Raw genomic sequence first — 27,663 nt, 5'->3', positions numbered from 1 at the left:
TCTTCAGTTCAAACCTTTTCAGATATGTATTGCTCATATCTATTGCCAAATTTCCAGGTCAATTAAAAAATCAAGACGTTCCTGATCTGTAATCTTTAAAGGTAAAAGACAACCTGGAGTCTTAACACTAGCTTTACCACAATCTTTTCCTCGCCTCATTCGCACCATTTTTAAGTCTGACTGACTGACGATCTGTAGCACACGTTTTCAGCCATCTGTGTTTTTCTTGCCATGCAGCTGGTGGTTCCCTATGAGAATGCCACTATTTGAAGGCTGAAGAAGAGGAATGGCAAAATGATGCCAGTCACAGCTGGTAACACCACACAAGAGCGGTGCCCACCTGGCATCACTGTCCAAAAAGCTTTCCCTTGTGATCAGAGCAGGAGCTTAAGCATTGAAACTGCCAAGATGACATACAGGAATCTCAGCAGCCATCAGCATGCAGCCCGTGGTGGCCATGATTAAATGCACGTGTCCCACACAGATACAGCAAATAGAAAGAGGCTGGGACGGAACACTTACAGAAGAAACTTGTTGCTGCATTCAGTGCTCTACTGGATAACACTTCAAGTCATTAAAAGACCATGGGAGGAAACAGTAACATACTGGTGTCATGCATTTATAGCATATGATATTAGGATTCCTATTTTGAATGTTTTTTAATATATTTAAGGTTGTGTAGCTAGGTCCACTGAATGGTCCCTTGAAATTGTATCTAATGACTGCCTAGTATTCTGACTGGGAGCTCCGACAGTGACAAGTCAGGAAGAAGTTTTCTACAGGTTTTAATAAGTTCTCTAGTGCACCATCAGTAGCACTTGCAGCTTGCAGCAACATACTGACGATAACTTTATAATTTGCTGTATTCTGGTGATTTATTTTTCTTGCTGTCAGAAACAGCAATATTTCTTTAAATTACCGCAAGGCCTCAATTGATGTCAGGAGCTTTCTGAGAGAATATCAATTAGGCTGATTCCACAAACAGAGGTGATGGCACCACGCTAACAGGCAGATGTGTGCTAATGATGCACTGTCCAGCTCCTGCAAGAACAAACTCCCTTCCCCAAAACAATAGGCTGTGGCATCTCTTTAGTTTAAACCTTTTCAGATATGTATTGCTAATATCTAGACTTGAATTGCAAGTCAACTGGTGATTTCTGTTTTTGAAACTATTGGCAGCAAAATGGAGTTTTAAAACAAAACCTCCTGCCTGCTGGTCACATAACCTGGCTGGTCGCTGCCAGAAAAGGAAAGTAGGAAAATGTGGCACCAATATTCAACCAAATGGCAATGGTAGACTTCTATCAGTTTTTGTGAGAAAGAGATGAGGGAAACCATAGCACCAAGAATGTCCAATTTATGAAGAGAGCAGGTGAGGGAAGTAAGGATCTCTAACATCAAGCTAGTTCGAGATGGAATTTCAGTATTTGTCTAGCACTTCCAGAAATAGAGTGCAGCAATATTGTCTTGCTTCAGTTTGTACCAATCACTTTAATTGTTTGTTTTTAAAATTGAATGTAATCATATTGAGCTGATGAGCAGTTTCTCATCTCATCATCTAAAACCTTAATGTGATGCTCCCAATGGGCCTTGTTTGATATGCTTATGGAAACAGCTTTTCTTTGCCGACCCGATGCAGATCTGTTATAATCTTGCACACCTCTATCAAATATCCCCTCAATCTCCTTTTATTCTGAGAAAAAACAAGACCATCTACCCCAATCTAACCTTCAAGTTAAAATCTCTCGTCCCTGGGACTGTTGTCATAAGTGATGATAATATAAGGTCTATGTCTTCAAGCGTGTAATGTAACAAAGGCAATTTGAACAGACTACATGTCCATAATGAAATTCAAAAGACCACAATTTACCTTCCATTAAATAGGAATGGCCTTGAACCACATAACTGAAATTGATTCACTGATACTAAAATATTACCATCTACCTTCTGTTTTGCATCATTGGTCATTGATCATGTGATTGGAACTGGTTCTCTGATACTAAATACATTTCTGTCTAAACTCAGAAGAAAGTAGCAGCAGGCTATGGAATAACACTGACAAGAAACTGGCTGCTGAGAAAGGCTGAGCTATTTTTGGCTTTCAAAAAGCCACAAGGCTGAAAGCAATTTTTGAAAGCCTCTCAGTCTAATTCCAAAACTCTGAGTTCTCCTGTAAAGAAATTGGACCTTGATACAATAACCATGAGTGTCTGACTACATGACAGCTGAGTAGCTTTGTCTACAAAGAACAGTGCTGTAAATCTGGGTATCTGACCCAGCTGTCTGAACTCATCTCAAATACAAAAGTGGGAAAGAGCTTCCTTTTTCAGTGGCCTCTCAAAGACACATTGAGCTATGAACTATTCTTTTACTTTAATACTTTTAGAAATACACCGTCTTTTTCAGTGATGTAACATTAGCTCATTTGGGGTCAGTATGGTGAATGATTAATCCTCTTTGTTTAAACTCAACAAAATCTGCTGCTGGTGGTCTTAAATTGACCACACAATAACAGCAATTTTGAAACATCTACATTTTCAAATTAAACCATAATGATTATGGTTGAGAATTCAGAGTATCAGTTTATCTCTCCTCTCATGTTTGTATCAGATGTATAAAGTTGCTCCAGGATTTATGACAATTAGATAAATGCAAGCAAAAAGGGGAAATTTCAATAATTGATCATTTTTGTAAACAAAGGACTATAGCTGCAGGTTCTGCATAATAACACAAGGAAGTAACATGGCTAGGTTCCACGTAAAAGTGTTTGGAGGACGTGAAGCTAAATTTGGCAAAATCTAGGGTTCCTAAAAATGGAACAGCCACAGCACATAGCTACACTGGTAGAATTTAATACACAAAGTTAGGCATGAGTCCCAAGGCACAAAATATGCTAGCTGAACAGTGGATCGTCCTTCGGACTGGAAAAACACAGTACAACATTGAAACTAAAACAGAGCAGGATGTCCTAGTCAATGTTCACTGGAAGAGCAGGAGCTACAATTAGAGTTTCAAGGTCAAGAGAGGAAAAGGGAAGATAGAGGGAACATGGTTCCCAATTCAAACAGCTGGAAGGGTGTTACAGGCACTAAATTGTAGGGAATTGAAACAGGCCACAGCGGCTAGAGAAAACCTAACTTGGTCCATTGGAAATTTCAATACCATTACCCAGAAACAAATATTGGTGCACTGAAATATTCCCAAGTTGTCCACAGTTTTGAAGGGGAGGACATGACAATATTTTTTCAGCCTTTGGAGACGCCAGTATCTCAATTACACTGCTGGTATTTTGGGTACTCGTGATACCAGGTCAGCGAGTTGGAAAAACCCAAGAGGTTTATTTTATACTGCCCTCTGATAATTATGTCATTTTCAATGAAAGTAAAAGTTTCTCTTCTCAAAGCCAATGAACCCAAGCAGGAAACAAACTGCCAACAATTCTACAATTCCTTTCAAACACTCAAGAGTCCTCCCTAGAGTTTGAAAGATTTAAACAGCTTTCTTTTGACCTTTTGAGTTTGTGTCCTATAAATAGATTATATTTGCAAAGGCTTAAGAGAAAGCGCACTGCTCGAGGTGTTTAAAATTTGTTTTCCATACAGCATAAAACTCACAGAAAGGATCAAAGGGTTTCCATAGGTTCAGCAATCATGGCTAAAATTAAACTGATAAACCTCAAAATCAAAGCAAATCAACAACGAAAAGATTAAAAGGAGGTTGAGGGAACAAGGAGTGCCGACTTGCCACCTGAAAGCGCAACAAACATCACAGTGCTAGGAAAGTGACATTTCTTGTAAAAATGTAGCCGCAGACTAAGTGACTCAAAGGGGTAATGATAGTCAGTGTGAATCTAAGCTTACCAATAGTAGGAATAGACCTACTGGTGGGGAAAGACTTGGTGAAAAACAGGCACTGTGCGCAGGGGTCTCATATAGGAACTGGAGTAACAAAAGAGAACAAGAAAGAAAGAGCTGTTCAGTTTGAATGATAAAATCCCTAACATCCTACAGGCTGCAATAAAGCCAATAAATCAAAGAGAAGTTAGAGAATTTTCCAAAAGCCTGGAGAAAGTTTCTGAGGCAGAAAGAATCAGAACAAAAAAAAAATTACAGGACAATAGATTTAAATGAGAGTAAATAAGGGAATTTAAATTAATCTGAAGAGGATAGCAGACATCTTTTCAGATTCCTAATTTATCAGACTCAGGGGCTGTGGACAGCCATGAAAGGATTAACAACTTGGCAGAGTTCACAGCAAAACAGTAAGGGTCATTTATATATTACAAGCTTCTTAACAAAGTCCAGCCTAGTGAACCTTACCCTCCACATTAAAACCAGCATGAAATCTGAGCTTCTATAAAGAATCACATATCTGATAAAGCCAGTTTTCCCAAAATCCTGCGTGCCAAAGTTAATAAACATTCACTGGATAACTGGGATTTGTAAGGAAAGAGAATGGAACAGAGAAACTATAGCAGTATCAGACTAATGTGTGTAAATCTAAGAGTAGAAGGACAGTGCATATATTCACTTGTGTTTTGTTTCACAAGCAAACCATGTTTTAAAAAAAAATGAATTCAATCTTGTTCCCCTAGGACAGCGGTGTGTCAGAGCGGTGTGCATCATGCCCAGCAAAGGCATGAGGATATTATAAATTTTAATAGGGCAACTCTTGATAAATGGGCACTTATGAACTATTAATATGGCTGCTGAGAAGATCAGATGACCTTTGCACCATCAACACCAAACTTTCAGAAAGTGTTTGCTTCAACAGTACACACACTAAAAGTGGGACAATACAGAAAATATTAGGATGGCCTTGTACAAGGATGACACACAAATTTGTGAAGCATTTCATATTAAAGGGGGTCTTGTGGCACAGTGATAGTTTCCCTATCTCTGAACCAGGAGGCCTGAGTTCAAGTCCTGTGAGAGAGGTGTGTAATGGCATCTTTAAGCAGGTTTATTAGAATATATCCAGAAAGTTCCAAAATAAATCATCATCTCCTTTTTAAATGATGTCTTTAGACACTACTAACACTTGTTTGTGTTTGAAGGTTAGGCCAAAACACAGAGTCTATGTCTTCAGGCTTGTAATGTAACAAAGGAAAGCTAAAAAGATCACTTCTCCACAAGTTGTGTGTGAAAGACGACATTTATCTTCTATTGGATATCAATGAGCATTGATCTTGTGACTTCAAATGGTTATCTGAATCCAGAAGGGCACCATCAATCTTCCATTGTGTATCAATGGATACTGATAATTTGACTGAATTGGTTTTCCCATTCCGACATCCTTTTAATCACTAATTTCAAAAGATAACTGCAGAATAACACAAGTAAAACAATCATTGAAAAGAAAGGCTGTGCTGCTTTCTCCTTTTGAGAGCCCCAAGAGCTTTAAAATCTTTTAAAATGCCTCCCTGCCTGATGCCAATGCTCTGCGTACACCTGTGAAGGAAATGGACCTGTCAATATAACAGTCACAGATGCCTGCTGACATAACTCGGTGATCAGTCTTTACTTTAAAGAAACCCTGCAGTTAAATCTGGATATCCATAAAATCATAAGCCATAAAGAGCAGAATTAGGCCATTCAGCCCATCAAGTCTGGTCTCCCATTAAATGAATGATGACTGATAAAGAATTCCACAGGTTCATTACCTGCTGACAGAAGAAATTCCTTCTCATCCTTCCTTGAAGTAGATGATCCCTTATTCTGAGATTACTCCATCTGGTCTGAGACTCTCCTATAAAGAGAAATAACCTTTCTGCATCTACCCGGTCAAGTCCCCTCAGAATCTTGCATGTTTCAATAATATCACCTCTCATTCTAAACTCACTCCAATGAGAACAGGCTTAACCTACTCAAAGCCTTCCCATACACCAGCCCCTCCATGTCTGGGATCAGCATAGTAATCCTACTATGGACTGCCTATAATGCCAGTATATCCTGCCTTTGATAAGGGACCCGAATCCGTTCACAATATTTCAGCCGTCAGTGCTTTGTATAGTTTTAGCAAAACCTTGCTACTTTTATACTCCATTCCCTTTTAAACAAAGGTCAACATTCCACTTGTCTTTCCTATTACCTGATGAATTTGGATGTGATCTTTTTGTGATTCATGCACGGGGAAATCCCTCTGTGCTGTAGCTTTCTGCAGTTTTTCTCCATTCAAATAATATTCAACTCCTCACATTTTCCCACATTATATTTCATCTGCCAAATATTTCCCCCATTCCCTTAACCTGACTATACCACTCTTTGTAGAATCTCTACTACTTGCCTTCCAACCGATTTTTGTGTTATCCACAAACTTGGTTATACCACATTCACTTTCTTCACCCAAATCATTGATATAAATTGTAAATAATCATGACTCCAGCACTGATCCATGTGACACTCCACGAGTGGTTATAGGCTCCCCTATTCCCAACTGTCTAACTTCTATTACTTAGCCAGTCCTTAATCCATGCTAACATATTACATTCAACACCTTTGGCTCATATCAAGTAGTCTAATACTTGCACTTTATCAAATGCCTCTGAAAATTCAAATATATTATAGCACTTACTATTTCCCCTTTATCTATCCTGCTTGTTACCTCTTTGAAGAATTCTAATACATTTGTCTGGCATGATTACCCCTTTGTGAAGCCATGCTGAATCTCCTTGATCATATTATAAATTTCTAAATGCTCTCAATCTTTGTAACAGACTCTAACATTTTCCCAATCTCAGTCTTTAACCTAAATTCCCTATGGTTATCTGTTCATTTTCTTTTTCAATGATGGTGCTTCATTGGCAATTTTCCAAAGCTCTGGGACTCTTTCAGAATCTAAGGGTTCTTGGATGATAGTGACCAATGCAACTATTACCTCTGTAGATACTCCATAGGATGCATCCCAGCAGGTCCGGGGAACTCACTGGTCTTTGCCCCATGAGTTTCCTTTTGTTGAGTGATAGTTATTGAATTTATTTCTTCACATCCTTTTGCCCCTTGATTATTTAGTAATTTTGGAACGCGATTAATGTCTTCCAACGTGAAGTATTTATTCAACTCTTCTGCCATTTCCTGGTTCCTCATTATTATCTTCCCATCCTTGTTCTCTAAAGGACCAGAGTTTAACTTTTCACATACAGGCTTTCCCTGGGCTATGAATGCCCGAGTTACAAATGCCTGACTTACAAACTGATCTCCTTAAAGCCTCTAAAATCACGTTACGTACAATGGTTCGTACTAACGAATGGATGGACTACTTTGCGCAAAGCTCAAAACACTGCGTGCTTTCAGCAGATCATTGGCCTGAAGGATTATTATATTATATTATATTATATTATATTTAAGATGTTTTAGGTAAAATATGTACTCTATACTAAGACAAACATTTGACTAATTGATGCTAGATGTGAACCGTACGTAACTGTTCTGACTTACATACAAATTCGACTTACAAACAGACTTAAAAACAGAACTCGTTTGTAACCCGGGGACTTCCTATACTTAAGGAAGTTCTTGCTGTCCGTCTTGATATTATTTCCAGATTACTCGAAAAATTTAACTTCTCCTTTTTGTTTTGGTTGGTCTTACTAGGTTTTTAAATTGCTCCCAAACCCCTGCCTTACCATTAATCTTTGCCACATTGTATGTTTTCTTTCAATTTGTTGCAATGCTTAACTTTCCGGTTAACCATAGTTGGCTTATCGCCTTTCCAGAATCCTTCTACCCTATTGGAATATATCTTTACTGAACAGTGTTTCTGTTAAACTCCCTGTTCACCCAGAGAGTAGTGGGTATCAGTGGAATTTGCTGCCCAGTTTTGGTTTTGAAATGGAAACACTCAACTCCTTTCAAAGGACCTGGATCTGCCCATCACATGCTATAACTAGAAGGGTACAGACTGGAAACTGGAAAATGGGATTAAATGGTCAGATAATTTATTCAACTGATGCAGACAAAATGGGCTGAATGACCTCTTCTTAAGCTGTAACTTTTCTGGGCTTCTAGTTACTAAGAATTGTATTAGTGGGACTAATATATCCTGAGTTACATTCCCAAAGCCTTGCAGAATTGCCGGCATCTCTAGTAAATCTCACGTATTTTCTTACTTTATTGCAAAAGAAAGCCTTTAATCTCATCTTTAACAAATGCCTCTCATCCCTGGTGTGAATCTCTTTGTCATCTACTCAGTAAGACTTTTTAATGTTCTTAAGCCAAACCTGGAACGCAAAATAATGAAGATGTTGGATTGAGAATGTACCAAGGCCAGTGAGTAAAACAAATAAAAATAATCCTCGCAAAAATTAAAGTGAGATGTTATCTGCTGAGCTGCTGAACAGGCAGTAAATATTGCAATATCAAAAAAGTCAAGGAAATAACTGTTGAGAGACTGAATGTAAACCATAGAATGTAAGTTCTAGAATTTATTTTCAGTTAACAAGCCTACAGCCAAGTAAGTAACTCACTGCTGCAAAGGTTTAAAATGTTGAAGTATATGAAGTATCCTAATGTTATCTGACAGAGATTGTTCAAGAGCTGGAATCATCAGTTCTGATGGGATTGTTCCTAACATCTAGAGTCTGAGTTCTCCAATTTTGTCCATGTTTCCATACTTCATTTTTGAAACTTTATTGCTGGAACAGCACAGCAGGTCAGGCAGCATCCAGGGAACAGGAGATTCGACGTTTCGGGCACAGGCCCTTCTTCAGGAATGAGCAGAGAGTGTTCAGCAGGAGAAGATAAAAGGTAGGGAGGAGGGACTTGGAGGAGGGGCGTTGGAAATGTGATAGGTGGAAAGAGGTCAAGGTGAGGGTGATAGGTCGGAGTAGGATGGAGGCGGAGAGGTCAAGAAGAAGACTGCAGGTCAGGAAGGCGGTGCCGGGCTGGAGGGATCCGGCTGAGACAAGGTGGGGGGAGGGGGGATGAAGAAACTGGTGAAGTCCAAGTTCATCCCCTGCGGTTGGAGGGTTCCCAGTCGGAAGATAAGACGCTCCTCCTCCGACCGTCGCGTTGTTGTGGTTTGGCGGTGGATGAGTCCAATGACCTGCATATCCTCGGTGGAGTGGGAGGGGGAGTTGAAATGCTGTGCTACAGGTTGGTTGGGTTGGTTCGTCCGGGTGGCCCAGAGGTGCTCTCTGAATCGCTCCGCAAGTAGGCGGCCTGTCTCCCCAATATAGAGGAGGCCACACCGGCTGCAGCGGATGCAGTAGATGATGTGGGTGGAGGTGCAGGTGAATCTGTGGCGGATATGGAAGTTTCCTTTGGGGCCTTGGAGAGAAGTGAGGGGGGAGGTGTGGGCGCAAGTGTTGCACCTCCTGCGGTTGCAAGGGAAGGTGCCGGGAGTGGTGGTTGGGTCGGTGGGGGGTGTGGATCTGACAAGGGAGTCGCGGAGGGAGTGGTCTCTACGGAAAGCTGATAGGGGAGGGGAGGGAAATATATCCTTGGTGCTGGGGTCTGTTTGGAGGTGGCGGAAGTGACGGCGGATGATGCGCTGTACATGGAGATTGGTGGGGTGGTAGGTGAGGACCAGTGGGGTTCTGTCCTGGTGGCGGTTGGAGGGGCGGGGCTCAAGGGCGGAGGAGCGGGAAGTGGAGGAGATGCGGTGGAGGGCACCGTCGACCACGTCGGGGGGGAAATTGCGGTCCTTGAAGAAGGAGGCCATCTGTGTTGTACGTATTTTGAACTGGTCCTCCTGGGAGCAGATGCGGCGGAGACGAAGGAATTGGGAGAATGGGATGGCGTTTTTACAGGGGGCAGGATGGGAGGAGGTGTAGTCCAGGTAGCTGTGGGAGTCGGTTGGTTTGTAGTAGATGTCCGTGTTGATTCGGTCGCCTGAGATAGAAACAGAAAGGTCTAGGAAGGGGAGGGAGGAGTCCGAGACTGTCCAGGTGAATTTGAGGTCGGGGTGGAAGGTGTTAGTGTAGTGGATGAACTGTTCAACCTCCTCGTGGGAGCACGAGGTAGCGCCGATACAGTCATCAATGGTAGCGAAGGAAAAGATGGGGGGTTGGGCCAGTGTAGTTGCGGAAGATGGATTGTTCCACATACCCTACGAAGAGGCAGGCATAGCTGGGGCCCATGCGGGTGCCCATGGCTACTCCTTTTGTTTGGAGAAAGTGGGAGGATTGGAAAGAAAAGTTGTTCAGGGTGAGGACCAGTTCGGTCAGTCGAAGGAGGGTGTCGGTGGAAGGGTACTGGGTGGTACGGCGGGAAAGGAAGAAGCGGAGTGCTTTGAGTCCTTCGTGATGGGGGATGGAGGTGTACAGGGACTGGATGTCCATGGTGAAGATGAGGCGTTGGGGACCGGGGAAGCGGAAATCCTGGAGGAGGTGGAGGGCGTGGGTGGTGTCACGAACGTAGGTGGGGAGTTCTTGGACTAATGGGGACAGGACCGTGTCGAGGTATGCCGAGATGAGTTCGGTTGGGCAGGAGCAGGCTGAGACGATGGGTCGTCCGGGGCAGTCAGGTTTGTGGATTTTGGGCAGGAGGTAGAAACGGGCGGTGCGGGGTTGTGGGACTATGAGGTTGGAGGCGGTGGATGGGAGGTCCCCTGAGGTGATGAGGTTATGGATGGTCTGGGAGATGATGGTTTGGTGGTGGGGGGTGGGGTCATGGTCAAGGGGACGGTAGGAGGAGGTATCTGCGAGCTGGCGTTTGGCCTCAGCGGTGCAAAGGTCAGTGCGCCAAACTACTACTGCGCCTCCCTTGTCAGCTGGTTTGATGGTGAGGTTGGGGTTGGAACGGAGGGAGTGGAGTTACGAACCAACCCAACCAACCTGTAGCACAGCATTTCAACTCCCCCTCCCACTCCACCGAGGATATGCAGGTCATTGGACTCATCCACCGCCAAACCACAACAACGCGACGGTCGGAGGAGGAGCGTCTTATCTTCCGACTGGGAACCCTCCAACCACAGGGGATGAACTTGGACTTCACCAGTTTCTTCATCCCTCCTCCCCCCACCTTGTCTCAGCCGGATCCCTCCAGCCCGGCACCGCCTTCCTGACCTGCAGTCTTCTTCTTGACCTCTCCGCCTCCATCCTACTCCGACCTATCACCCTCACCTTGACTTCTTTCCACCTATCACATTTCCAACGCCCCTCCTCCAAGTCCCTCCTCCCTACCTTTTATCTTCTCCTGCTGAACACTCTCTGCTCATTCCTGAAGAAGGGCCTGTGCCCGAAACGTCGAATCTCCTGTTCCCTGGATGCTGCCTGACCTGCTGTGCTGTTCCAGCAATAAAGTTTCAACTTTGATCTCCAGCATCTGCAGACCTCACTTTCTCCTCGAAGATTTCAACATACTTCATTTTCCCAATTTAAGACTTTGTTGTGGTTCTGTTCGCCGAGCTGGAAGTTTTTGTTGCAAACGTTTCGTCCCCTGGCTAGGTGACATCATCAGTGCTTGGGAGCCTCCTGCGAAGCGCTTCTTTGATGTTTCCTCCGGTGTTTATAGTGGTCTGTCCCTGCCGCTTCCGGTTGTCAGTTTCAGCTGTCCGCTGTAGTGTTTGGTATATTGGGTCCAGGTCGATGTGTTTGTTGATGGAGTTTGTGGATGAGTGCCATGCCTCTAGGAATTCCCTGGCTGTTCTCTGTCTGGCTTGCCCTATGATAGTAGTGTTGTCCCAGTCAAATTCATGTTGCTTGTTGTCTGCGTGTGTGGCTACTAAGGATAGCTGGTCGTGTCATTTCGTGGCTAGTTGATGTTCATGTATGCGGATTGTTAGCTGTCTTCCTGTTTGTCCTATATAGTGTTTTGTGCAGTCCTTGCATGGTATTTTGTACACTACATTCGTTTTGCTCATGTTGGGTATCGGGTCCTTCATTCTGGTGAGTTGTTGTCTGAGCGTGGCTGTTGGTTTGTGTGCCGTTATGAGTCCTAGGGGTCGCAGTAGTCTGGCAGTCAGTTCCGAGATGCTCCTGATATATGGTAGTGTGGCTAGTCCTTTTGGTTGTGGTATGTCCTCGTTCCGTGGTCTTTCTCTTAGGATCTGTTGATGAAGTTGTGCGGGTATCCGTTTTTGGCGAATACCTTGTATAGGTGTTCCTCTTCTTCTTTTTGCAGTTCTGGTGTACTGCAGTGTGTTGTGGCCCTTTTGAATAGTGTCCTGATGCAGCTTCGTTTGTGTGTGTTGGGGTGGTTACTTTCATAGTTTAGGACTTGGTCTGTGTGTGTTGCTTTCCTGTATACCCTTGTAGTGAATTCTCCGTTTGGTGTTCTCTGTACCCTCACGTCTAGGAATGGGAGTTGGCTATCCTTTTCTTCTTCTCTCGTGAATCAGATTCCTGTGAGTGTGGCGTTGATGATCCGGTGTGTTTTTTCTATTTCCGTGTTTTTAATGATTACAAACGTGTCATCAACACCTCTGACCCAGAGTTTGGGTTGAATTTGTGGTAGGACTGTTTGTTCTAACCTTTGCATAACTGCCTCTGCTATGAGTCCCGAGATTGGTGATCCCATGGGTGTTCCGTTGATTTGTTCATATATCTGGTTGTTGAATGTGAAGTGTGTTGTGAGGCACAAGTCCAGTAGTTTAAGTTTGCCACCTTTGTTGATAGGTTCAGCGTCCTGTTTTCTGTTCTGTATGTCCAGTAGGTTGGCTATTGTTTCTCTGGCTAGGGTTTTGTCAATCGAAGTGAACAGTGCCATCACGTCGAATGATATCATGGTTTCTTCTTTGTCTATGTGTATATTTCTGATGATGTCCAAGAATTCCTTTGTTGATTGTATACAGTGTTTGGATCCGCTGACCAGGTGTTTCAGTTTCTGTTGTAGTTCTTTGGCCAATTTGTATGATGGTGTCCCTGGCAGTGATACTATGGGTCTGAGTGGGATGTCTGGTTTGTGTACTTTAGGTAGTCCATAGAATCTGGGGGTGTTGTTGCTTTCCGGTTTCATTCTTTGTAGGTCAGCTCTGGTTATCTGTCCGTTTTTTTGTAGATTCCTTCGTGTGTTATTTATCCTATTGGTGAGTTGTGGTGTGGGGTCAAATTCCTTCATTTGGTAGGTGTTGGTATCTGCAAGTAGTTGTTGTGCTTTTTGAATGTAATCTGATTTATCTAGGATGACCGTCATTCTGCCTTTATCTGCTGGTAGTATGATTATGTTCTTATCGTTTCTTAGTGATTTCAGTGTTTCCCTCTCCTTGGTGTTGAGGTTATGTGTTTGTCTTTTCCTTATTATCATAGGTACGACAGTTTGTCTCACTGTTTGTTGTGTCTCTTCTGTCAGTCCATTGTTCCTGAGTGTGCATTCTAGTGCTGCTAGGAAGTCTGCTGTCTTGGCGTCCCTGTGGTTGTAGTTGAGTCCCTTGGCCAGTATTGTTCTTTCCGTGTCTGTGAGCTGTCTGTGGGAGAGGTTTTTAACCCAGGTGTGTGTTGTAGTGTCCTCTTTGTTGTGTGTTAGTTTGGCCATTTTTTCTTTTAGTGCCATTTTTTTGCGGTGTGTTGTCCTGTTCTGTCCTATGGTGACAGCCTGTTCTATGGTCCGGGTCCATTCCTGATTCGTGGTTTTTGAAATTAACGACTTTTGGCGCGCAATTTCATGTCTGTATCTGTGAAGTCGGTTGTGCGCGTCTGTGATTATTACCTGGATCATCCTGAATCCGTTCTGCTTGGCTGTTTCCCTGGCTTTTGGGTTGTTGACTGGTGGTCTGTATCTGACACATTGTGGAAGGATTCGATTCTTTCGGCATTCGTGCAGGAACCGGAGTTGTTCGTATGTGGCGCTTAGTCGGTTAGCGCAGGATTCCCATTTCCTGGCTTGTCTCAGCGTCTCTCGCCCGTAAGTGTTCAAAGTTTGTGTGAAGATTTGTAGCTCGGGTGCTCGTTGTTGTGGTTCTGTTCGCTGAGCTGGAAGTTTTTGTTGCAAACGTTTCGTCCCCTGGCTAGGCGACATCATCAGTGCTTGGGAGCCTCCTGCGAAGCGCTTCTTTGATGTTTCCTCCGGTGTTTATAGTGGTCTGTCCCTGCCGCTTCCGGTTGTCAGTTTCAGCTGTCCGCTGTAGTGGTTGGTATATTGGGTCCAGGTCGATGTGTTTGTTGATGGAGTTTGTGGATGAATGCCATGCTTCTAGGAATTCCCTGGCTGTTCTCTGTCTGGCTTGCCCTATGATAGTAGTGTTGTCCCAGTCAAATTCATGTTGTCCCAGTCAAATTCAGACAACAACTCACCAGAACGAAGAACCCGATACCCAACATGAGCAAAACGAATGTAGTGTACAAAATACCATGCAAGGACTGCACAAAACACTATATAGGACAAACAGGAAGACAGCTAACAATCCGCATACATGAACATCAACTAGCCACGAAACGACACGACCAGCAATCCTTAGTAGCCACACACGCAGACAACAAGCAACATGAATTTGACTGGGACAACACTACTATCATAGGGCAAGCCAGACAGAGAACAGCCAGGGAATTCCTAGAGGCATGGCATTCATCCACAAACTCCATCAACAAACACATCGACCTGGACCCAATATACCAACCACTACAGCAGACAGCTGAAACTGACAACCGGAAGCGGCAGGGACAGACCACTATAAACACCGGAGGAAACATCAAAGAAGCGCTTCGCAGGAGGCTCCCAAGCACTGATGATGTCGCCTAGCCAGGGGACGAAACGTTTGCAACAAAAATTTCCAGCTCGGCGAACAGAACCACAACAACGAGCACCCCGAGCTACAAATCTTCGCACAAACTTTGAATTTAAGACTTTCTTAAAACCTAGTTCTTTGGCTAAAATTTGGATATCTGTTTAAACATCTCTTTTGTGGCTCCATCGAAAGTTTGGTTTGATAATGCAGTGGTTTGGGCTGTTTTACTACATTACAAGTGGTGTACACATGAAAATTGTTGTTGCTTCTACTGACACTGTTTCAAGATCCTTCATGTGTTCCTGACTGCAATGTTTTTTAGATTAGATTAGATTCCCTACAGTGTGGAAACAGGCCCTTCCGCCCAACAAGTCCACACTAACCCTCCGAAGAGTAACGCACCCAGACCCATTCCCTGACTCGACATTTAACCCTGACTAATGCACCTAACACTATGGACAATTTACCTAACCTGCACAGCTTTGGACTGTGGGAGGAAATCAGAGCACCCGGAGGAAACCCACACAGTCGCCCTAGGCCCGAGGCCAGAATCGTTGTTCCTGTATAAAACCAACCTTCTGTCTTCCATACACATCTGAAAAAAGCAGTAATAAGCATAAATACTGCGATACAAACTGCTCCTTTCTTATTCACATTGATAATGGCAAATCAAAGTTTGTGAGAAGATTTGTAGCTCGGGTGCTTGTTGCTGTGGTTGTATTCGCTGAGCTGGAACAAAAACTTCCAGCTCGACGAACAGAACCACAGCATAATGGCAAATGTGGGTTTCTCTTATTGGCAGCCATGTTACCTAATTTCTCCAATTCTTCCACTCTTCCACAACATTGCACATTTCCAAACAATGTAAATCCATTGCAATGTATTGCTGAGACAGAGCAGCGGCTGTGTGAACATGTGGTTGTCTGTCTCAGCCTGGAAGAGAACTCCCAAACCACCACCATAGCAGCATCATTCTGCCACTTGGCTGCAGTATAATAGTACATTCTTGTTTTAAAATTTCACATTCTCGGCATTTGCACCTCCCCTGGACATTTATTCTGCAAAACAAGAACAAAAGTGGCTTTCAAACATTATGACATAGCTAACTAATTAAAGGTTACCTGGGAATATGCAGTGTGATTTGAAAAGACTATTAATCCAGAAATGTAGAAAGAACATGGGCCATTGCAATAGATGTTTTATATAGGGTAAAATGAAGATATTAATTAAGCCTGCTCCCAAATGAAATTGTGAGCAAAAATGGAAAGAGTCTGAAGGTTGGTGTAGAGCACTCAACATCCATAACACAGATGCAGTCAATAAAACAGCAGAAGTAAATCCATTATTGAACTGGTGAAAAGCAGCTAAAGCTGTAGTAGGCAATTTGACATCACTTATTCAAGAAAAATGTGGATCACAGCTTCAAGAAGCCGAATAATGTCAATCACTTCTCTGTGCAAAGGGAAAATGGGTTTGAAGTACTTTAATAGCCTTTCTATTATTTATTTATTTTTTTAACTACACAAACTAGGTTTCTGCATGGAAAATGAAAGTGAATTCAATAAAGAAATGAAACCAAGTTCCATTAAGAAAGCTTAAAAGATGTGAAACGTATTACTCAAACACTTTGGATTCCCAGCAGCAACTGAATCAGACTGGCAGGACAGCTGAAATATTTTGAAAGCTGAAAATGACATTTAAAGGGAAACTGCAGAATTTCAGGGAATGGAATGGAAAAAAAAAAACAAATGATAAGGAAGGAAACAGACTACAATAATCTTGGACCTCGGAGCGTACTGAATGAAGGCGGTGGCCAAGTTCTAGAATGGGCGGCACGGTGGCACAGTGGTTAGCACTGCTGCCTCACAGCGCCAGAGACCCGGGTTCAATTCCCGCCTCAGGCGACTGACTGTGTGGAGTTTGCACGTTCTCCCCGTGTCTGCGTGGGTTCCCTCCGGGTGCTCCGGTTTCCTCCCACAGTCCAAAAGATGTGCAGGTCAGGTGAATTGGCCATGCTAAATTGCCTGTGGTGTTAGGTGCAGGGGTAAATGTAGGGGAATGGGTCTGGGTGGGTGCGCTTTGGCGGGTCGGTGTGGACTTGTTGGGCCGAAGGGCCTGTTTCCACACTGTAAGTAATCTAATCTAAGTAATCTAATCTAATCTAAAAAAAAACACAGCAAACGTGTTAAATATCTTGAAAGACACAAAGAAGTATCTGAGGCTTGATTTTTACATTCTCATTACCTGTGCCATTGAGATGGTGAGCCTTCCTTAGAATCCTAATACTCCACGCCTTGAAGGTACACTCAGTGGTATTGGGTAGAGAGTTCTGAGAACTTGACTGGGTGAACATGATGGAATGGCAACATATATCTAATTCCATTAGAGAGAGAGAGAGAGAATCCACCCTGCTTTGGGAGACCCAATGCCATGGAAGAGAACCAGCTTTGTGACAGAGAGGAAGGAGATTCTAATGGCCCAGCTCTAACACGTGGATTGTTGCACGTGATAATCTTTCTCAGACAGATAGAGCTAGATAGGCAGTAAATATTGTGGGAATTTGGGAAGTGCTCACATAGTGTCCTTAATAAAGAATATTTTGTTTGTAAAATCAAATGTAACGACAAAACAAATTCTGTGTCCTTCTGCCCACTTCACTGACATGAGTGCTTGGATGAAGTGTTTTTAATACATTAACTGGTTAAACTGTCCAAAGCACGGGCAGCAAAAGAAAAGAACAGTTAAAATATCCTTGGTTTTCTTTGTTCTAGGCATTTCTACCATGGGCTAAAATTGTGTAGGGCAGCTTCACATCTTAGGCTGTTGTCCAGGAGTGTTCTAAGTTATATCATCACTTTTACATTGACACCATTGAAAATATTGATGTGAAAGGTTCAGGATTTAAGAATTAATGTTTATGTAGAGGTATCAGGAAGTCAGTGTTTACAATGCTCAATCTAATTTCCTGATTCCAGTAGCAGATAATATAAAGTCACTTTATCACAAGTGAGGGGCAGGGTTAAGACATTGGGACCTTCACAGTGAGTCCACCAGCCAACTGAGTTAACTGATGTTCTCGTAACTGATGGACACAAGAACAATGATATGGAAGTAGTTTCAGACACTCATTTGATCTATTTGGATGCTAAAGCAATCTTTGTTTTTATGGATGCTCTTTCAAACAGAGCTGAAAGCTGAATTCATCAAAGTCTGATAAATCTTGTGAAATGCATAAAGAACACAAAAATAGGAACCTTCCACTTAGTGTGGAACTCCCATAGACATCAATAGTGAATGCTACAGTGGTTTACACAAACCGCTACTTCATTCAACAGTGTAGCTCTGTAGCATGCTCCAAAGTTCTGAACGTAATATGAAATATAATTTACTGATACCTCAACGGTACTTGCATGCCCTTGGCATGTTTGTTTCTGATGTGCTGAGGAACAATGGATTCACACAGTGGCAATGAGCCTCAGTATATTCCTTCCATTTTATCAGTTCTAGATGCTACTATAAAACTTAACAAAACAAAAACGATGCAACTCATGAACCTTCTCCAATTGTGAAGAAATGCCCCTTTGCATCCTGCAAAAAAAATTAAATTAGGCACTTTGGGGAGGACAACAATAATAATAACTAATTATGGCTTTTTTTTCACAAGATACTTTTCAGCAATGTATTCAGTCAGAAGTGGAAATTTAATATAACATAATACTTTTCTGTCTTGACAAAAACACCCTTATGTGGATTAGATAGAAATGTTCATGCACCAACAGCAAATCCAAGCATAATTTCTGCCACACAAGTATCAGGCAATGATAAACTTCTTTTGATCTTTAATGCCATTACCATCACTGAATGCCCACTGTCAGTACTCTAGAAATACCATAAATACTGTGGCAACTGGAGCATTTCAGAGGCTGGGAATTCTATATTGGGTACTTCACCTGCTGACTCACCAAAGCCTGTTCATCATCTACAAGGAACAAGCTAGGAATGTGACACTAGACTCTGCATTTGCCTGGATGAGTACAACCCAACAACACTCAAGAAACACATCTGAGATAAAGCAGAGTCAGAAAGTATGGTGCTGGAAAAGCACAGCCGGTTAGGCAGCATCCGAGGTGCAGGAGAGTCAACGTTTCGAACATAAGCTCTACATCCGGAAGTCTGATAAAGAGCTTATGCTCGAAACGTCAAGTCTCCTGCTCCTCGGATGATGCCTGACTAGTTGTGCTTTTCCACCGCCACACTGTTTGACTCTGATCTCCAGCATCAGTAGTTTCTCTAAGATAATGCAGATTGTTTGAGAGGCCCTCACATTCACCACTTTCAATATTCTCTTCCTCTACCACTGCAGACAGTGGCAGTTGTGTGTACCATATACATGATGTGCTTCAGTGCTTCATCAAGCTTTCTTTGACAGAGCATTCCAAACATGTGACCTCCAGGGGTAAGGCAGACAGATACACAGGAAGACCACGAGCTGCAAGTTCCTTTCTAAGCCACACTCTGTACTGACTTGGAACTATTTTACCATTATGCCATTGTCACTGGGCCAGGGACCTGGAACTCCCTCCATAACAGCACTGTTTATGTACCTACATCAGACAGACTGCAGCATGTCAAGAAAGGTGTTCACTTCAAAATTTTCTCAACATTGGGACATTCAACAAATGCTGGCCTATGAAATAATAAGCTTTAAGAAAATTCCCAATGGCTCAGGTCTTGAACACAGTAGAAGTACACTTATGAATATGCACGCTGACTCCACAAGTCTGCTTCCAAACAAATCAATAAGATGCTGAAGGGTCATCCATGCACAAGGACATTTCAAAGATAACATGCCTGATTCTCACACCCATACACACGGCAATTTGATGGACCTGCTACAGTTAACCTGTTAGATGTTTAAGGAATTAACTTAAAACCTCATTAACTTCTAATCTCAAATTCTAGCTAACTCTCAATATTCTGATTTACTAATGTACTGTCAGACACAAAATTGCTTGCGTCACCTTTTGCTTTTCATTTTGATAAACAACCCTCAAAATTAATTTCCTATTCATCAGCGAGATAATTCTTAACTAATTAAGCTAATATACACAAATTTTAATTTTAACTTGCAACTAATGAAGACTGTTAAATGCCTAAGATAGCGCAATAGATCATTCAGCCCCTCAAATCTGTTCTGCAATTCAATAAGATCATTACTGATCTGTTTCTCTACTTCATTTACCAGCTTTAGTCTAATTGTATTTTATACTTTTATCTAATAAGTGTATATTAAATCTTCATTTTTTTTTAAAGCTTTCATAGCCTTTGGGAGAGAGGGATTTCCAGATTTTAGCCAAGCATTTTGTAATGTACTGCTTCCCTGTATCAGCCTGGAGTGAGCTAACATTAATTTGAAACTTACAATAACAACGTAAGTTGTAACATGACTCCTTTCTTGATTATTTGTACACAATAAATAGTTAATTTGTACACCAAACAGCTCACAAAGACCCTAATTCAGGACTAGGCAATGACATTTTAATGTAAACCGGTTTTGTGAGCAGATTCAGGCCTCATTTGCTCTTCACCTGCACTCAGAGGTAAGTCCCCAGATGGTTACTTAGTTCAGATTAAAAGAAGTGCAGAAAGGAATTATTTTTTCCCTTGGCATAATAGTCAAAATATCAAAACCCAGTTTTCTTATTTTGGTAAACTGGATAGATCAAATGGAGGAATGTTTATTTACTGATGTGCTGGGGACAGGAAGGAAAAGGTGGTCTGTTAGTGCAAGGAAAGCCAAAAAGGCTGGACTTTAAGTTAAAATGTTTGTCTCTGACAGCATCCTTGCTTGGACGTCACCCTTGTGGACTGGCTTGGCTTTCAGTCAGGCAGGGAAAACGTCAGAAGAGACCACAAGCTGACGGAAGCTGACTCCCAACAAACTCAGGGGCAGTTGGGTTCGGGTTACTGACCCAAGGGTGGGTAGACTGCTCTGGTCCCAGTTGTCAGTGACGGTCTGAACCTCAGCACTAAGAGACCTGGTGGATGGGGGAGGGTGGGTGTGGCTGTTCCCAAAAGTGTTGCTGGCTGCCTCTTCAATGCTGTAGAGGTACTGGTCTTCTCCCTTATTCTGTCCTTGGTGTATTCGGAGGGTCAGGAAATCCAACTAGCTACAATTAAACCAAGAAAGCAGGTTAAATCCAGTTTGCTATCCCATTGACATAACACAACCTGACTCTGAGAGTTGATCTCCGTTTGAACAGCCTCAGTCAAACCTAAAAATCAACGGGAAAGGAGTAACCTTTCACCTCACTCAGAATTTCTGATCATTTAATCACCCAAGACCTTACCAGTGGTTAAAACAGCCCATGAAGACAGGTGCAGTAGATTTTTTTTGTAGCATTGCCCTGTAGATGTACATAATACCAGGTATGGGATGTCTGTGTTTTGTGTGTTTTAAAATTATTGCAAAATCAGTGGGATAGTGATAAAGCATATGTGTGATACCTTAAAGAAACCTTTCCAAACTGTGGACCCATAATGTTCATTTAATTGGGTGAGCTAGCTAATGGATGGAAATGAGAATCGAAAAGACAAAGATCCTGGGTTGCCTCATTATACCCCAATTGAAAGGCGATTTCACTGCTTAATGAAGCTCCACACCGGGGGGGGGGGGGTGGAAACAACTCATGGTTTCTGTATGCAGTAGGAAAGTGGCCAGGGAGTTGCTCCTGCAGTTTCCCAGCAAGACTTACTCTCCTATTAGCTGTCAGTCTGAAACCTACTTCGAGCAGCATGTCTATGCACACTGTTGTCATGCTTCTGATACTTGTGCAAGATAATTTGAAAATGCTTGTGCTTCATCCCTGTGAGACAAAACTGACAGCACATTCCAGTCATCAGATTTCTCTGACAGGACAACAATAGAACTCAAAGATGAAATAATTAAGCCGATATTGACATACATATATAAATTTAAGAAAGAATGTCAATGTGGTTCAAAGTCAACCTGGACGTTCATTTCAAAAGCATACAGCAACTATGCCTTCAAAAGAAAAACAACTTGCATTTAGATGGTGCCTTTTACATTCTCAAGACATTCCAAATTTCTTTACAGCACAAGACCTTTTCATTCTGGTTCATTGTTGTAATTTAGGAATCATGTCCTCCACAGGAAGTTCAGAATAATACCATCTCCACCGAAAGATGTAATACCCCTGTCATTTTAAAGCAGCACCTTCTCCAAATTTGTGTCCACTTCCATCTCAGAGGGAGAACAATATATTGCCAATCATATGAAATAACATTTGCATTTACATATATTAGAATATAGAACATTACAGTGCAGTATAGGCCCTTCAGCTCTCAATGTTGCACCAACCTGTGAAACTAATCTGAAGCCCATCTAACTTACACTATTCCATTCTCATCCATATGTCTATCCAATGGACCATTTAAATGCCTGTAAAATTGGTGAGTCTACTACAGTTGCAGGCAGTGCACGATCCTACTACTCTGAGTAAAGAAACTACCTCTGACATCTGTCCTCTATCTAACACCCCTCAATTTAAAACTATGCCCCCTCATGCGAGCCATCAGCATCCAAGGAAAAAGACTCTCACTGACCACCCTGTCTAACTCTCTGGTCATCTTATATGGCTCAATTGAGTCATCTCTCAATCTTCTTCTCTCTAATGAAAACAGCTTCAAGTCCCTCAGCCTCTCTTCGTAAGACCTTCCCTTCATACCATATTGTATATATCTAAACATAATCAATGCCATGGGAGGATCACAATCACAAGCATTACATTGACAAATTTATTTGTGGAGGGAACAAGTAGGATAGATAAAGGAGAAGCAGTGGGTACATATATTTGGATTTCCAGAAGATGTTTAATAAAATACAATAACTTCATGAAATTACAGCCAATGGAGCTGCAGTAGCATATTAGCATGGATAGAGGATTGGGTAATGTATTTTGGAAGGCTTTTGACAAAATGCTGCATAGGAAGCTGCTGAATAAGATAAGAGACTGTGGTGTTAGGGATAAGATACCAGCATGGATAGAGGATTGGCTAACTGGCAAATTAGGGATAAAAGGGTCCCTTCCAGGAGGGCAGCTGGTGACTATTGGAGTTGCACAGAGGTCCGTATCTGGACCACAACTATTCACCATAACATTAATAATCAGGACAAAAGAACTGCAGCATGTTTGTTAAACCTGTGGATGACACACAGATAGGTAGGTTTGACAAAGTGAGGAAACTGCATTAGGACTTGGACAGGTGAGGAGAGTGGGCAAAGAAGTGGCAGAAGGAATGCAAAGTAGGAAAATGTGAGGCTATGCACTTTGGTGGGAAGAACAGAGACATAGAGTATTTTCTAAATGGGGAAAGGCTTTGGAAATCTGAAGCACAAAGGAACTTGGATGTCCTAGTACAAGATTCTCTTAAGGTTAACGTGCAAGTTCATGTGGCAGTTAGGAAAAAAAATGCAATGTTGGCATTAATTTCAAGAGGGTGAGAATACAAGAGCAGACACATACTGTATAAGGCGCTGGTCAGTCTGCGTTTGGAATATTATGAGCATTTTTGGCCCCATATCTGACATTGGTGGAGGTCCAGAGCAGATTCATAAGAATGATCCCAAGGATGAAGAGAATGTCATTTCTGAGGAGCATTTCTGTCCTTGATGAAGTTTAACGAGATGACACAGGGTGGTGTTTGAAACGGAGAGGCCTGGATCGAGTGGATGTGGAGAAGGTACTTCCAATAGTAGAACAGAATAGGACCTGAGGGCACAGCCTCAGGGTGAAGGCGACTCTTTAGAACTGAGAGTAGGAGAAATTTCTTCAGCCAGAGGGCGGTGAATCTGTGGAGCTCATTGCCACTGCGGTCTGGAGGCCAACTCATTGACTGTATTTAAGACAGAGATAGACAGGTTCTTGATTAACAAAGGGTCAATGATTGCAGGGAGAAGGCAGGAGAATGAGTTTAAGGAAATATATTAGTCATGATTGAATGGTGAATCAGACACAATTGACCAAATGACCTAATTCCGCTCCTATGTCTTATGGTCTAACGAATAGAGTTGGGATAAGGATGAACTTTCAGTCTGTGAAACTAATGGAGTGCCATAGAGACTGGGTGTTGGGGCCACAATTATTTACAATATACATTAATGATTTGGAAAGTTACTGTACCGCAGCCAAGTTTGCAGATGACACAAAAATAATTAGAAGGCAAATGATGACGATGACACAAAGGGCCTGTAGAGACAGGTTACCCAAGTGGGCAAAAATGTGGCAGATGGAAACTAATGTTGGAAACTGTGAGATTATGCAATTGGCAGGAAGAAGAGAGAAGCAGAATATTATTTACATGGAGAAAGACTACATAAATCTGCAGCACAGTAGGATTTAGAGATCTTAGTTCATGATTCACAAAAAAAGCTAGCATATGGGTATTTCTCAGACTAGAGACCAGTCGAAAGTGGTGTTCCCCAGGGATCAGTGTTAAGACACTTGCTTTTTCTCATCTATTAAAAATGATTTGGAGATGGTTGTTGAGGGCATAATCTCTAACTTTGCAGAATATACTAAGCTAGGAAGAATAGTGAATTGTAAGGGTGATGCTGAAGGACATCGATAAGTTGGCTGAATGGGCAGACCCCTTGGCAGAGAAATGTCAGGTAATGCACTTTAGTGGAAGAAATATAGAGATACAATACAGATTCAGTGGAGGAGTACAAGAGCAGAGGGACCTCAGGGTTCACGTACATGATTCTCTAAAGGTGATTAGGCAAATGGAAGCAGTTGTTAAGGCTTAAAGGCTTGGGTTTGTAAACCAAGGCACAGAGAATAGAAGCAAGGAAGTGATGTTGCAAATTATTGGTCAGACCACAATTGGAGTATTGTGGTCAGTTCTGGGTAGCTTATTTAAGAAAGGATGTTAAAGCCCTGTGGAGAGTACAAGGGAGATTTACTAGAATGATATCAAAAATGAGGGATTTTGGATACAAGAAAAAAATTAGAGAAATTGGGCTTATTCTCCTTGATGTGGAGAAGATTAAGAGGTGACCTTATTGAGGTGTTCATAAGTATAAACAATTTTGACAAGGTGAATAAGATATTCAATTTCCACGAGTTGATAATTCAGTAACTAGGGGCCACAATTTCAAGACTGACAGCAAGAGAGCAAGGAGTGAGATGAGGAGAAATTTCTTTACTCAGAGTGATTTTAGAATTTGGAATGCACCACCTGGGAGAATAATGGAAGTGGATTCTATAGGAGGATTCAAAGCAGAGTTGGATGTATATTTGAAGGTGATGAATTTACAGGGTGCTAGAGATAGGGCTGGAGAATGAGATTAGCTCAGTAGCTCTTTTGGGAGCTGCTACAGACTCAATGAGCCAAATGACCTCCTTCTGTCCTGTAAATTTCATGATTCTAAGTTCAGCAATTAATAACAGCAAATGGAATATTAGTTTTTATGTCAAACAAAATGAAGGACAAAAATAGGGACATTTTGCTAAAACTACACAAGGCAATAGTCAGATCACACTTTGAATACTGTCAAGACTGATCTCTGTATTTAAGGAACAATATATTTGCATTGCAGCAGCATTCACTAAAAGATTCAAGATGGCAGTGGAATAGCAGTGCTGTGTGTGAGCTGCTTCCTGGGGCTCATCTGCTCCTGCATGCTTTCTTTCTCAGTTTTCTCCGTTCTTTTTACTTCTGCTCTTTCTCTTTCATCTTCTTCTTTCATTTTCCTTTTCTTTGGAACCTCTCGCAGCGGGTTGGTTTTCTCCTGGCTGTCAGAGGCGGTGGCAGACGCAGTTCCTCATGGCAACTAGAGGCGCTAATTGCAGTGGCAGCAGGAACGCCCTTCTGCCCTTCAGGGCTGGCAGCATCAGACGTTTCAAGATGGCAGCTCCAGCAAGGTGACATCCTGGAGGAGAGCGGCCAGAGGTGGATTCTTGGTGAGACAACAGCAGCCTGGTGCAACAGGGGAGCTAGGGTTTCCTGGCTGTGGGGAGAGTGTAAGTTCGGCATGGGACTGGCAATGGCAAGGAGGTGAGCCCAGCGATGAAGAGATGGCACTTAAAGAATGGAAATCCATTGGTAGGTCTGGTGCAGGCAGCAGCGGGGCAATGGAGGAGGGGTGAAGCTCAGGTATCACTGGTGAACTAGCTCAGGAATGCCTTTCAGTTATACCTCCCAATCTTTTTAATATCAACTATTCAAAATGGTGACAGATTGTGGAGCTTGTCACTGTATTTCACCATATTATTCACAGTAAAATGCAAGTGACAATAAATAAATCATTCGTCATTCAGGCCAGAAGGTTGACCCTGAGAATGGAGGGATTGACCTATGAGGAGAAATTGTGTAGGACTGTACCCAATGAAGTTTAGAAGAATTAGCCATGACCTTATCGAAATACAGAGTAACCTTGATTATCCAAACAAGATGGATGGGCACTATTTCGTTCGGATAACTGATTATTCAGATAATCGATTTTACCTTAAACAAGGGAAGCCATGCTGATTTAACGCTGTGCTCTACCGGAGAATTTGTTGATACCCATAATTGTAATGAGTCTGCTATTCAAACAAATAAATCTTTGCATTCTGCAAATTACGGGTTAAACTGAGAAGGACTAAACCCTTACCATCACATAAATACTGTATATGAAATCCCAGCATTAAACAAGGTCCCAAACAGCTTCTACAGTCGCAAGAGCATTCATCCGTTTCCAGGAACTCAGTGTTATGACAGATAGACAGAAGCACTGCATCAAGCATGTGTTTACTTTCATGGCCTTTTTTTTTCATGAACAGCCTGGTAAAGTGATGGGAATACTGTAAAACATTTGCTTTAGCAAAGAACTGTGTAACTAACCCTTACCTAAAAACTTCCCAGTCGCTGATGCTTGAGCTGCTTGTGTTTCTTTGTTTTTGCCAGAGTTTTCACATGTTCTTCAGTACAGGTAATCTGAATTCACTTACCTCTTTGATGTAGCATTTTTGCGGGAAATTGAAATCTTCTTCGGATAATCTGAAATTCGAGGAATCGATATTCAGATAATCAAGGTTCCTCTGTATATAAGACTTTCGGGGGTCTTGGCAGAGTAACTGTGGAGAAGTATTTTCTCCCTGTGGGGGCAAAGGCGTAATCTCAGAGTCACCCAGTTAGGGCAAAGATGAGGAGGGACTTTTTCTCTCAGAGGCAAGTCAAGCTCTGGAATCCCTGCAGAGTCTTTTAATGTATTAAAGGCTAAGATGTAGCCAGGTTTCCATTCAGTAAGGGAATAAAGGGTTATGGGAAAAAGGCAAGAGAATAGAATTAAGGATCATCAGATCAGCCAATGATTTGAATGGTGGAGCAGACTTAATTGGCCAAATGACCTACTTTATGCTCATGTGTTGCAAATAATGGAAGCTATTAAAATGTTTGCAACCACCAAGAACACTGAAGTTACTTTCTTCTGTTTGCAGATTAACGAGGAACAGACTAATACTCCTTAAACATAGTTAAAAATCACACAACACCAGGTTATAGTCCAACAGGTTTAATTGGAAGCACACTAGCTTTCGGAGCGACGCTCCTTCATCAGGAGGACTACCACCTGATGAAGGAGCGTTGCTCCAAAAGCTAGTGTGCTTCCAATTAAACCTGTTGGACTATAACCTGGTGTTGTGTGATTTTTAACTTTGTACACCCTAGTCCAACACCGGCATTTCCAAATCATCCTTAAACATAGGCTTGGTTAAATCTTTGTCAATGCTGAAAATGTGTTGCTGGAAAAGCGCAGCAGGTCAGGCAGCATCCAAGGAGCAGGAGAATCGACGTTTCGGGCATGAGCCCTTCTTCTCCTGCTTTTCCAGCAACACATTTTCAGCTCTGATCTCCAGCATTTGCAGTCCTCACTTAAATCTTTGTCAATGCCAAGGTGGACAAGTACCAGTACAAAATCAGGGAATGACAGCAACAGTGAACTGCAACATGTGTGGAGAAATTGTACTTGGTTGGTAATGGAGATGGAGAATAGTGTAT

At 42.3% G+C, this 27,663-nt stretch overlaps 1 long non-coding RNA gene and 1 other non-coding gene across 2 annotated transcripts in view; one reads left to right on the top strand and one right to left on the bottom strand.

Moving 5' to 3' along the window:
• The window catches only part of LOC122551262 (uncharacterized), a 205,945-nt gene that overhangs the window by 104,603 nt on the left and 73,679 nt on the right, over positions 1 to 27,663 (bottom strand). The gene's annotated exons all lie outside the window — the stretch shown is intronic.
• LOC122552073 (U6 spliceosomal RNA) lies at positions 4,758 to 4,863 on the top strand. Its single transcript, XR_006312291.2, has one exon. It is a non-coding gene; the product is annotated as a U6 spliceosomal RNA (small nuclear RNA).

The sequence above is a fragment of the Chiloscyllium plagiosum genome, unplaced genomic scaffold, assembly GCF_037043375.1.
Source record: "Chiloscyllium plagiosum isolate Xiang-an unplaced genomic scaffold, Cpla_swu_hap1 HiC_scaffold_7, whole genome shotgun sequence".
Taxonomy (NCBI): domain Eukaryota; kingdom Metazoa; phylum Chordata; class Chondrichthyes; order Orectolobiformes; family Hemiscylliidae; genus Chiloscyllium; species Chiloscyllium plagiosum.
This window is presented reverse-complemented; position numbering and strand designations above follow the sequence as displayed.